At 41.3% G+C, this 13,471-nt stretch overlaps 1 long non-coding RNA gene across 2 annotated transcripts in view; it reads right to left on the bottom strand.

Annotated features, from left to right (window-relative positions):
• Positions 1-13,471, bottom strand: part of LOC138758036 (uncharacterized) — a 120,412-nt gene that overhangs the window by 69,602 nt on the left and 37,339 nt on the right. Inside the window, exon 5 of one of the 2 annotated variants that reach the window (XR_011354070.1) lies at positions 7,916-8,034. This is a non-coding gene — a long non-coding RNA (uncharacterized lncRNA). Of the gene's footprint in view, positions 1-6,834; positions 8,035-13,471 lie in introns of those variants that run through there. The other variant, XR_011354069.1, reaches the window with a different exon arrangement.

The raw sequence follows: 13,471 nt of genomic DNA, 5'->3' as shown, positions 1-13,471 counted from the left end.
CACTACCCAGTAGCAAAATTGGGAATAGCAAGTCTTCTACCAACCTTAGAGTTTTGCAGTAACGCTTTGCAAACCCTTGGAGATTTTCTGTTCCAAATAAAGGAGGAAATTAATTTATCCAGAGAGGTGAAAAAATATTTTGGAAGAAACAAAGGAATAGTTTGAAACAAGAAATCTTGGTAGTATATTCATTTTAACTACATTTATTCGGCCCATTCGTGATAAGGGTAAATTTCTCTATCTCTGAAAATCTGATATCACTTGGTCAGTAAGAGAAATAATTTTTTTTATTAGCAGGTTGGAGAATGTACATGTGACGTTCATACTTAGTACTTGAAACCTGATTGACTAAACTGAAAGGGCAGATCTGATTGATGAAGTTGCAGAGCTGTTGTGTTGATGGGGTAGCATTTTCTCCTTTGAAGATTCCATTTATAACCTGAAAGGGAGCCGAACTCCTCCAGAATAGATGATTCTCTCCAGATCTGTTACAAACAGCAGCAAATCATCTGCTTATAACAAAATCTCTTTTCTAGTCTATTTCAGACAATCCCTAAAGGCAGGGGAAGAGTGTAACATAATTGATAATGGTTTAATGGCAAAGGTGAAAATAAGAGGAGATGAGGGATATCCTTGTCTGGTACCACATTCCTACGCAAAGTAATTGGAGTGAATATTATTTATATGTACAGATGCTTGAGGTACAGTGTACAGAAGATGAATCCAAGAGATGAACTTGTTGCCAAATGCAAATTTCTTTAATTCTGCAAAAAGATACTTCTACTCGACCCCATCAAAGGCTTTTTTCAGCATCTAGCAAAATCACAACTTCTGGGAACATTGTTGAATGTTTTAAGTAGATAATGTTGAAAAGTGTAGATGTCAAAGGACAGATGTCATAGTTTTATGAAAATATTCTGCACTTTGGTTATGATCTTTGGTACACTCTTTCTAGTTGAGATGCTGTGTCCTTGGCTAACCCTTTAACATAAGCATTGAGCAGATAATAGGCTGCAGGAGCTGCATGATGCAGATCCCTCTCCTTCTTCAGGAGGAAAATTATTGATGCTTGATTTAAAGTAGTTGGTAAAGCTCCTCGCTCCAGTGTTTCATTAAACACAAATAATAACAATGGAGATAATTTATCATTTCATTCTTTATAGAACTCCATAGGAAAACAGTCAGAGCCTGGAGCTTTATAAGACTGCATCAATAACTGCATCAGAGTGAGGCATCCAGTTCCATAAGCAAGTTGGAGTCAATGACTGGAGTTGTGAGATTATTAACAGGGGTGCAGTGTTAAATGTTTAACTGCCAGAGCTCACCAAAAACAGCGACAAGGAGCTGCTCCATGAGGTGTCTGGAGTGGCCCCCTGAGTTGCCGGAGCAGCATTCAGGTGAGCTCCAGCAGCACTGCACCCAAAGGTTATTAAGAAACAAGCTAATTTTGGTGTCTGAGCATATTCAGATTTGTAGAGTAACAAGCAAAAAGATTTAAAGGCAGCATTAATTTCTGTGGGATCTGATAATACGTTAGTAGTGGAGTCTCTAATTTGGGGTATCAGCCTTGATACAACCTGATGTTTTAATTGATGGGTCAATAGGTGACTTTGCTTTTCCCCATGTCCGTAATATAAACCAGGAGTTTGTATTAGTGAATGTTCTGCCTGTGTAGCTGATACAAGATCAAACTCTGCTTTAAATCAAGATGCTGTTTATATACTTCTGGAGATGGACAACCTGTTAGTGTTGATCCATTTCACTATAGCAGATGTTAGTTCCTTGATCTGGGCAGTATGTTTCTTATTTAATGAAGCTGAGAATGAAATTATTTGACCCCCTCAAATAGCACTTAAGTGACTCCTAACTCATTTTGATTATGAGAAAGAAAATCATTTCTAAAAGTTCACAAAATTTTTCATCAACCAGGAGAGAGATGAATCTCCTGCATGTTGGGTTAATGGGATGGTTGGATAGTAGAAGGTATAATAATAATGGTGGATGATCAGAGATCTCAATACTGGAATAATCCAAAAGAAACTACACATGGATTGAGGTAGCCAGCCAAAAATAAATAATCTATCCAAGAGTATGAATTATGAACTTTGGAAAAAAATGAAGCTTTTTAATTGAGGGATTTGAAATCGCCAAGAGTCAATCAGGCCATTCTGAAACATAAAATCAGAAAACGACCTAGTCAGAGATGATTGAGAAGTGTTGCGGGAATGTGATCAATCTAGATCTGGGTCCATAACACAATTAAAATCGCCCCCCCCCCCCAAAATTATCCAGTGGGTATGTAACGAGGGAAGCCCATTTAAAAGCGTGTTAGCAAATGAGATGACATCAAAGTTGGGTGTGTAAACATTGACCAGTAGTACCTGTTTCTGCAAAAGCTTCCCTGCCACTATATAATAGATCTACCATTTCTGTCTGCTATCACATTAGATGGTTCAAATAGAATATTTTTATTTATTAAAATAGCAACCCCTTGTGATTTAAAGTTGAAAATAGAATGAAAGACCTGATTTACTCATGGATCTCACAGCCTTAAGTGGTCTTTAATGTGAAAGTGAGTCTCCTGTAGGAATACTATATAAGGTTTTAAACAATTCAGATGGGAGAAGAGCTTTGATCTTTAGATAGGACTTCAAATTCCTCTCATGTTCCAATTGAGAAATCTGACAGGCGTCTTCCCACCAGGAGTGCCTAGATTCATTGACTTGTACATTTTAATTTTGTGGTCTAAAATGCCATAATTGAGAATGAGAGTCAAGGTGGTTTCTCCACACAACATATACAAACTATGGACACATCCACATACTTAATATGCTTGTCCCCATGTAAAACCTAAGCTATGGGGGCACAATTTGCATCCACATGGTCCAAACATCCTTACACCTAAATGCTAAAACCTCGGAGAGTGAGCTTAAACAGAAAAGAAATATAACTTCGAATTAGATTCACAGGTACATTGCAAGGTACTTCAGTCGACTCTGCATTGTTCAGCCCATTAAGTCCAAATATAAATTTAACAGTAATGTTACCATACTATATAAATCTTGGAATTATGCCTTAATATCTGAACAAGTTTATTAACTGCAAATTAAAATGTCCTCCAAGAATCACAATGTGGCTTTCACGCAAACAGAGGAACGACTGATATGGTCTTTGCCCTCAGACAGCTCCAAGAAAAGTGCAGAGAACAAAACAAAGGACTCTACATCACCTTTGTTGACCTCACCAAAGCCTTCAACACCGTGAGCAGGAAAGGGCTTTGGCAAATACTAGAGCGCCTCAGATGCCCCCCCATGTTCCTCAACATGGTTATCCAACTGCACGAAAACCAACAAGGTCGGGTCAGATACAGCAATGAGCTCTCCGAACCCTTCTCCATTGACAACAGCGTTAAGCAAGGCTGCGTCCTCGCACCAACCCTTTTTACTATCTTCTTCAGCATGATGCTGAAACAAGCCATGAAAGACCTCAACAATGAAGACGCGGTTTATATCCGTTACCACACGGATGGCAGTCTCTTCAATATGAGGCGCCTGCAAGCACACACCAAGACACAAGAGCAACTTGTCCGTGAACTACTCTTTGCAGACAATGCCGCTTTAGTTGCCCATTCAGAGCCAGCTCTCCAGCGCATGACGTCCTGTTTTGCGGAAACTGCCAAAATGTTTGGCTTGGAAGTCAGCCTGAAGAAAACTGAGGTCCTCCATCAGCCAGCTCCCCACCACGACCACCAGCTCCCCAACATCTCCATCGGGCACACAGAACTCAAAACGGTCAACCAGTTTACCTACCTCGGCTGCACCATTTCATCTGATGCAAGGATCAGACTCGCCAAGGCAAATAGCGCCTTTGGAAGACTACACAAAAAAGTCTGGAAAAACCACCTGAAGAAACACACAGAGATCAGCGTGTACAGAGCCGTTGTCATACCCACACTCCTGTTCGGCTCCGAATCATGGGTCCTCTACCGGCATCACCTACGGCTCCTAGAATGCTTCCATCAGCGCTGTCTCCGCTCCATCCTCAACATTCACCAACATCGAAGTACTTGAGCTGGCAGAGTCCGCAAGGATCAAATCCATGCTGCTGAAGACCCAACTGCACTGGGTGGGTCACGTCTCCAGAATGGAGGACCATCGCCTTCCCAAGATTGTGTTCTATGGTGAGCTCTCCACTGGCCACCGAGACAGAGGTGCACCAAAGAAGAGGTACAAGGACTGCCTAAAGAAATCTCTTGGTGCCTGCCACATTGACCACCGCCAGTGGGCTGATATCGCCTCAAACCGTGCATCTTGGTGCCTCACAGTTCGGCAGGCAGCAAACTCCTTTGAAGAAGACCGCAGAGCCCACCTCACTGACAAAAGACAAAGAAGGAAAACCCAACACCAATTTTCCCTTGCAACCGCTGCAACCGTGCCTGCCTGTCCCGCATCGGACTTGTCAGTCACCAACGAGCTTGCAGCAGACGTGGACATACCCCTCCATAAATCTTCGTCTGCGAAAAAGCCAAAGAAAAAAAAAGAAAAAGAAGTATGCACAAGTAGCAGTGCCCCATTGCACTTGCACTTCCATCAATTGTTTTACAACATTTTGACATATTCTCCTTTTTCTGCCGAAAGAAAATCCTTCATCTTGTCGCCGTTGGTAATCTGTGGTCGGACTGGGTAAAATAGCCCATAAAAAACCCTCTCAATGTTCGCAGTTCCTATCTGACATCGTTGAATGCCACTTGGGCATAATGTCTTTACATAGTGCAGTTTTTAATACTTCAATGTCAATTATTGGTTCTTTGTGGCTGGATAATGAGCTGCTTGGTGAGACAGGATCAGGCGAGGTCGAGTCTGCAAGGTAGCTCTCTGGGGTGACTGAATAGTGCCTCAGCTTTTTGGCTTCTTATGAGGCATTTCAATGCTTCAAAATTCACACCTGTTAATACAAAATGTTGTCAACTATAATTGAGTGGTAGAACGTCTTCTAGATTCCCATTAAATGATTCTTTATTTAGTTTGTGGGAGCATTGTAACTTATGTTTGACTCCATTAACCACTCTCTCTGAACTAGTCATTTTATTAGCACCTTCTCCTTTCAGAGCCAAAACAAATTTTTACCACTAGATCCAGAAAGCATCTGACCTTGACATCATGCTCTTCCAAAAACTTCCTGACATTATCCATGAACATGGTGTAAAGTTCCAGATAACATTCAATGTTTTCTTATCTCAATCACCTTCATTGCCTCTATTCCTTTCGATGGATTCAATATCCAGCCCTGAATGTGCTGCACCTTTCTGCAAATATCAATGGGAAGAACATAAACACAGTCTGCATAATTTTAATTTAGAGATACATCATGGTAACAGGCCCTTCTGCCCCATGAACTTGTGCTGCCCAAATATATCCATGTGACAGTTAACCTCCACACCCCATATGTCTACCACGTGAGAGGGAACAGGAGAACCTAAAGGAATCCCATATAGACAAAGGGAGAATGTACAAACTCTTTACAGACAGCGCGGGATTTGAACCCAGGTTACTGGCACTGTAATAGCATAGCACTAGCTGCCACAGTATGGGCCCAAGTCAATCGCATATCTTCCACTGGGTAATCTATTACATTTTTATAAAATCACCCAGCTCTTCTCTTATCTTTACCATCAATGGCTGAAGCCCACTTTCATATCTTTATAATTTGATTCCAATATCTTTCTAGATAACTCCTCTTCCTCTATTTTATGTAAATACAATCACAGCTAAAGCTCAGCTGCTCTTATCCCATCATGCACAAAGACCTACTTGCCTAATCTATGATATCATTCAGAATTATTTATTTTATTTGGCTTTGACCTTTTTCTGTGTGACTTTGAGGAGACTTTTCTCTGTCATTTTTTTTAACCACACAATGTTTTGAAATTTTTATTGGCCTCTGCTAAAATAGCAGATGAAGGGCTCCAAACAAACAAATGATTTATTCAATAATATTTCTGGGATACACCGATGAGATATTTAAACAGCATTTTTAATATCGCCAAGTGCCCGAGGCATTTCACAGATTGGGGATGAGGCTACTGCAAATAAACAAAAAGAAAACAATTTGAAGCTATAAAACAGCAGAAGAGCAACGTCTGCTTTTCTCCAAGAACAAGAATGGAGGTTCAGTCTGTTTTAGCACTGTAAAAATATACAGTAATACAATAATAAGTAAAATGCAAGACACTTGTATCAAAATATTCTGTTATAGTAGCTCACCGGAGGCTTAATCAAATCAGCTCACGAGGCTCTGAGTGATGTCATGATGTCACAATGTGATGATGTCATCTGAAACATGCAGGGTTTTAAAAAACTGAACGTGACTGTTTGAGTAAATGACGTTTACTGAACTTCGATTCAACTCCATCTGATAATTTTCTCGTTCTTCATTTCGCACTGAGACACAGTTGTTACACTGTGAGTGTTCTTTACTGATTTTGAAGCAGTGTTACTGTGCTGCTAAGCAATTTAATGTTTTATTTAATTTCTCTTACAGTACCGGCATCACCTATGGCTCCTAGAACGCTTCCACCAGCGTTGTCTCCGCTCCATCCTCAACATTCATTGGAGCGCTTTCATCCCTAACGTCAAAGTACTCGAGATGGCAGAGGTCGACAGCATCGAGTGCACGCTGCTGAAGATCCAGCTGCGCTGGGTGGGTCACGTCTCCAGAATGGAGGACCATCGCCTTCCCAAGATCGTGTTATATGGCGAGCTCTCCACTGGCCACCGTGACAGAGGTGCACCAAAGAAAAGGTACAAGGACTGCCTAAAGAAATCTCTTGGTGCCTGCCACATTGACCACCGCCAGTGGGCTGATATCGCCTCAAACCGTGCATCTTGGCGCCTCACAGTTTGGCGGGCAGCAACCTCCTTTGAAGAAGACCGCAGAGCCCACCTCACTGACAAAGGCAAAGGAGGAAAAACCCAACACCCAACCCCAACCAACCAATTTTCCCCTGCAACCGCTGCAACCGTGTCTGCCTGTCCCGCATTGGACTTGTCAGCCACAAACGAGCCTGCAGCTGACGTGGACATTTACCCCCTCCATAAATCTTCGTCCGCGAAGCCAAGCCAAAGAAAAAGAAGTTGAACACAAGTTAAAAAAAATCAGTTTTACATTTACATTTTGATCATTCTGAATATTAGATTTTAACTTCTTACACAAACCAAATTATAATGGCCAGCTGTTTATAATTTAATGAATTTAATGAATTCCCTTATTCTCTCATCAATGAACAAGGTCAGCTTCTTCCCTCCAAGGAGGTGGGGCTTTTTGAAGGAACTCAAGAACAGCCAGCATTTTAACAATTTGAAGAGCGGAATGTTCTTCTTTCACTTCAACCTCAATTCTTCCTTTAATACTTCCACCATAATTAAACAGACTTCCAATTCACCTCCCAATTGTTTGTGGAACATTGCCAATGGAGAGTGGTTGTCAGACTTCCCTTCATGACAAATAAAAACTCATTGTTGCTGAAATTATGTTTCAACATGTTGTAGGATAGATACATCTAAATATTTTGCAAGATCGCTGAGGCTGTATTGTACATCTTCCTTGCACAAGAAAATGTATTTTAAAAGATAAAGTCATGCAACTTGGCAACCTAGTATGGCAACTGACGAAGTACAATTTGTACTGTTATATACTTAATCCAAGTTATTTATTCTCCTAAACCCAATGAGTTAGCATTAAGTACTAACAAGATTTCCACTAAGATAACCTCTATGTTATTTCTTCTTGACTTCTAAAATAACCATCTGAATCTTCAAAATACATTTATCTATCTTTACAGAAAATTTTGTTTAATCCTGACCATATAATATAGAGTGATAATAGGAACACAGAAGTTGAGAGATGATGGCCATACCTTACTAACATCAGATATTTCCCTGCTTTTATTGAAACAGCAACAGCCTTTTTTTTTCCATGATCTGCAGCGAAGCTTAGCAAATACTTGTGAACTTTCCTTCGTACCAAAAGAGGAGGCTGCAGGAAAATAATAAATGGGATAAGTGAGTGAGGAAGAAATTAGCAAAAGGAACATAATGTAGGTTCTCTTAGGCTTAATACTTGCAAGGAAGAATGAAAAAGCAAATAAATATTTAAAGATTCTTAAAATGTTGCACTACAAAGAGAAATGGAGAGAGTAGGGTGTGGGAGAATTCATGGAATAGACCTTATAAATTCACCATCTTTACAAGCTGAAGGCTCAGGCTACCAGATGCAACATTCCAAATGAGGTCTATTTCCCTCAATATGCTTGCTACCAATGAGTTTTGCAATGTTTTGGCCTAGTCTGAACTTATTTGCATAGCATCATCAGTACACAATCTAGAATGCAGTGGAAAGTTGGAATACTCTAAAAATACCAATTCAGGCAAAATAAAATCTTTTAGCAAAGACAGCACAGCATTACAGTTAACTCATTCAAGAAGACATAGAACAGGTTAAGCACTTGGGTAGAAGGTCAGATACAGGTACAGAGTCTTTTATGGGAAACCTTTTGGACCAGACATTTTTTGGAATTCGGATAATAGAAGATCACCACTAACCTCAGAAACAAGTATGATGTATTTTTAATAATATGGAATTCATACCCAAGGTACTTCAGGGTAAACCTTTAGTGATTCCCCCCTCCTGATTCTTCCCCCCAGAATTGGGTCTAGTGATCATAATTCTGTTAGTTTTAGAGTAGTTTTAGGGAAGAGCAAGGAGAGGTCTAAAGTTGAGGTTCTGGATTGGAAAAGAGCAAATTTCAAAGGAATAAGAAGGGATATGGGGAGTATTGAGTGGGACAGGATATTTTCAGGTAAGGATGTTAATGAAAAATGGAGGATATTTAAAAAATAAATTTTGTGGGTACAGAGTAGTTATGTCCCAGTCTGGATCAAAGGAAAGGCTGGAAGTCATAGGGAGGCTTGGTTTTCGAGGAATATTGGAAATTTGGTTAGGAGAAAAAGGGAGGTGTACAAGATGTATAAAGAGCAGGGAGCTGAGAAGTTGAAGGAGGACTACAAGGAGTGTAGAAGGAATCTTAAGAAAGAAATTAGAAAGGCCAAAAAAAGGCATGAAGAGGCTTTGGCTGACAAAGTAAAAATAAATCCAAAGGTTTCTATAAGTACATTAAAAGTAAAAGATTAGTGAGAGATAAAATTGGACCCCTTGTAGATAGCGAGGGTAGGCTGAGTGAGAAGTCTGAGGAAATGGGGGAAATTTTGAATGATTTCTTTGCCTCGGTATTCACTAGGGAAAAAAATGTTGAACCAGTTGAAGTAAAGAAAAATAGTGGGGAGTCATGAAGCATATAAAGATAACCGAGGAGGTAGTGATGGCTGTGTTAAAAAAGATAAAGGTGGATAAATCTTCCGGACCGGACAAAATATTCCCTAGGACACTCAGGGAGGCTAGTGGACAGTTAGTGGGGCCATTAACAGAGATATTTAGGATGTCACTGGCCACGGGGGTGGTGCCAAAGGATTGGAAGGTGGCGCAAATGCAAACCTGGGAATTATAGGCCTGTAAGTCTGACGTCTGTGGTGGGCAAGTTGATGGAAAGTGTTCTGAGGGATGCTATTTACAAATTTTTGGAGGTACAGGGATTGATAGGGAGTAATCAGCATGGTTTTGTCAGGGGTAGATCATGCTTGACAAACCTGATTGAGTTCTTCGAGGGGGTTACAAAAAAGGTTGATGAAGGGAAAGCTGTGGATGTTGTCTATTTGGACTTTAGTAAAGCTTTTGACAAAGTTCCCCACAGGAGGTTAGGAAAAAAGGTGGAGGCATTAGGTATAAATAAAGAGGTAGTGAAATGGATTCAGCAGTGGTTGGATGGGAGGTGTCAGAGAGTAGTGGTAGAAAATTGTTTGTCCAATTGGAGGCCGGTGACTAGTGGAGTTCCTCAGGGTTCGGTCCTGGGTCCACTATTATTTGTTATATATATTAACGATCTGGATGTAGGGGTGGAGAATTGGATAAGCAAGTTTGCGGATGACACAAAGATTGTGGAGTTGTGGACAGTGAGGAAGATTACCGTAGATTAAAAGGTGATTTGGGAAGGCTGGAGGTGTGGGCTGAGAAATGGCTGATGGAATTTAATACAGATAAATGTGAGGTGCTACATTTTGGAAAGGCAAATTTAAATAGGTCATATACATTGAATGGTAGACAATTGAGGAGTGCAGAGCAACAAAGGGATTTAGGAGTTATGGTAAATAGTACCCTCAAGGCTGATACTCAGGTAGATGGTGTGTGAAGAAGGCATTTGGAATGTTGGCCTTCATAAATCGGAGTATTGAATTCAAGAGTAGGGAGGTTATGATGAAATTCTACAAGGCATTGGTGAGGCCAAATTTGGAGTACTGTGTACAGTTTTGGACATCAAATTATAGGAAAGATATAAACAAAATAGAGAGAGTGCAGAGAAGGTTCACGAGAATGTTGACAGGATTTCAGGGTCTGAGTTACAGGGAAAGGTTGTGCAGACTGGGGCTTTTTTCTCTGGAGCGTAGAAGATTGAGAGGGGACTTGATAAAGGTGTTTAAGATTTTAAAAGGGATAGACAGAGTAAATGTGGATAGGCTTTTTCAATTAAGAAAGGGGGAGATTCAAACTAGAGGACATGGTTTAAGATTGAAGGGGGAAAATTATAAGGGGAACATGAGGGGAAATTTCTTTACGCAGAGGGTGGTGGGGATGTGGAATGAGCTTCCGGCATACGTGGTCGAGGTGGAATCATTGGTTACATTTAAGGAAAGACTGGATCGTTACATGGATAGGAGGGGACTAGAGGGGTATGGACCGGGTGCTGGTCAGTGGGACTAGGAGGTGGGGATTTGCTACGGCATGGACTAGTAGGGCCGAACTGGCCTGTTCTGTGCTGTAAGTGGTTATATGGTTATATGGTTTAACTCGCAGCGCTGAGGACCCTAGATAAGTCAGGTTATTTGTCCCTCGACGGGATGTGAAGCCATTATTTTCTTTTTCTTATTTCTCTTTTCTTACTTTTTCTTTTTTCTTCTTGTTTCTTGGGAGGGTGGGAGGGTTCCTTTTATTTTGTTCTTTTTTCTCTCTATTATCTTTTTCTCCCTTTGGTTCAACATGGTCATTGAATTTGCATTTTTGTAGTATTAATGTAATTTTCTTTCTTTACAATAATTGAATCACATGTTAACTCTTTTTTCTCACCTTAATATCAACATGAAGATCGGTATGTGTATTATTTTGTTAATATTATTGATATTGATGTTTTACTTTTTGATTATTCTCAATTTTGACTGCATGTTGATTGAAAATTCTCAAAATAAAATATTCCAAAAAAAAAAGAAATAAATGACGATTTGGTGTCCATATATGGCGAATTGGAGGCGTTGGACTTTGATTTCTCCACTGGCACCTGTAAAATAAGGATTCCCTTGGGTTCCACTAATTACCGACGTGGACTGATCCGGGATATTCAAGCGTGAGTTGAGCATGGATAGCATCAGGTCACGTTTGGCTCCAAATGCGAGATTTGGTGTGCAAATGACATGCATGGAAAAAATGTTCGGTTTTCAGAATTTCGGATAAAATATTTTGTACCTGTACATCACCGCCTGTGTTTAATGCCAGCTTATACTCAGAAAGAAAGCTGGGGCCAACTTACTCATATTTAGAACAAGAGGATGAGTGATCAATGATGGAATCATTCACATCCAGCTGAGATTGGTTCCTTGGATTTAATTATTGCAGTAACCTGCACAAAATTTACATCCGTCCTGAATAGCAAGTAGCCTGAGAATGCTCAAAATATTCAAAGGTATCACTTTGAGGCCGATCATTTTTGGAAAAGAATGCCATTGCGCAGCTTTATCTTCAGGGAAGAAAGGCGTCCTTCTGCAATTCGGCTTGTCAAAAGTTATCTGCCTAGGTGGGCAGTGGGTTAATGCTTCAGCAGGCTTTATGCTGGGATCCGTTATTGTCTGCCATGCTGAAATCCAAAGATGATTAGTGCAACTGTGCATCTGAGTTTCATATCCAATTTCAAGGCCTGATTTCTTCAATGTACAAATAATTGAGTGAAACAACAGAAAATTAAAGTAAGCAGCTGATAGAGGAATTATTAAGGTTATATGACATCATGAAGGCCATCAATGCACAGACAAGGAAGTTGCCCAGCATTTACATGAACAGCATTTGGGTGAGGTTATGGCCAAAACAATGTGGTGACATTATGAGGTTTTAGGGGGGCAGGCGATCCAACATTTGCTAACTTGCCACTCTAATAGGACTAATGAAGTTGATGTGGGAGAGTTGTTTCTGTCTTTTGGGGACTGCCCAGCACATGAAATTGTGTGAGTTGGAACAACACAATGTTCAGGCGGAGCCTGAGAGCACTTAAACAGTGGAGATTCCAGCTGTAAGAAACCAGGAGCATCATGAATATTAGGAAGTTAATTTCTGAGAATAACCAAATAAAAAGCAAACAGGTCCTCAATGAAGAAAATTACATTGTCATTATCTTTGGCTGCAGAGAAGTAGTCTATGAGAGGGTAAGATAGTTAACCCTGATTCTCTTCAAAAAAAGCGACAATCTTGTCTACCTTCCCACTAAATTGATCCAGTCAGTTCTCCCTCCAGTCAAGTGTCAGCTTTTATCAACACTACAAGCAAGGACGGAGGTGTTGCTCAAGCCCAGTATGCTGTTGATAGCCCCCCAGTCCCCAACGTGGCTGAGGAGTTCGCATATTGGCTAGACTGCTTCCAGGCCTACCTGAATGCGACCAGGGACGTCTTCCACACAGGTGAGCTCTGGAGGTCGGTGCTCATCTTAAGGGTAGGGATGAAGGGGTACGCAGACGTCTGAGACTGCCCAACGTATGAGTGCCATCGAGGCGCTGAAGGCCCATTACATGAAGGCCCCGAACAAGGTCCTAGCAAGACACTAGCTTGCCCTACGCCATCAACAGCCCAGAGAGTCGATCGATGACAACCTACTGGATCTGTGGACAATAGCTAAGAAGTGCAGGTATAAGGTCGCTTCCGGCAGTTTCCGGGAAGATGAACAGATCCGGGACACTCTGGTCGCTGGGGTCCGCTTGAGGTACGTGAAGCAGCAACTGCTCGAGTCGGGAAGGAAGGACCTCGTTAGCTACGTCAAGCTGGCCAAATTGCTGGAACAGGCCAGTCTTGAGAACGACGACCTCGAGACCAGCGAACTCGTGCTTTTGGGTGAGTACCTCCAAGGACCAGCTTCTTTCTCCCACTACAGTGGCCCCCGTTCTAATGGCTGCCACTTCCCAAGCCAAGGAGTGCTTTTTCTGCAGCAAGGGACAGTATCCCTGTGCCCATTCCCGGGCCAAAGACTCAGCAAGCTCCAGTTGTGGGAAGAAGGGACATTGGGCGAGGGTCTGCCACGTGAAGGGAGGTCCGGTGAAGTCCATGGCTT

Source organism: Narcine bancroftii, chromosome 3 (genome assembly GCF_036971445.1).
Source record: "Narcine bancroftii isolate sNarBan1 chromosome 3, sNarBan1.hap1, whole genome shotgun sequence".
NCBI classification, from domain to species: Eukaryota; Metazoa; Chordata; class Chondrichthyes; order Torpediniformes; family Narcinidae; genus Narcine; species Narcine bancroftii.
This window is presented reverse-complemented; position numbering and strand designations above follow the sequence as displayed.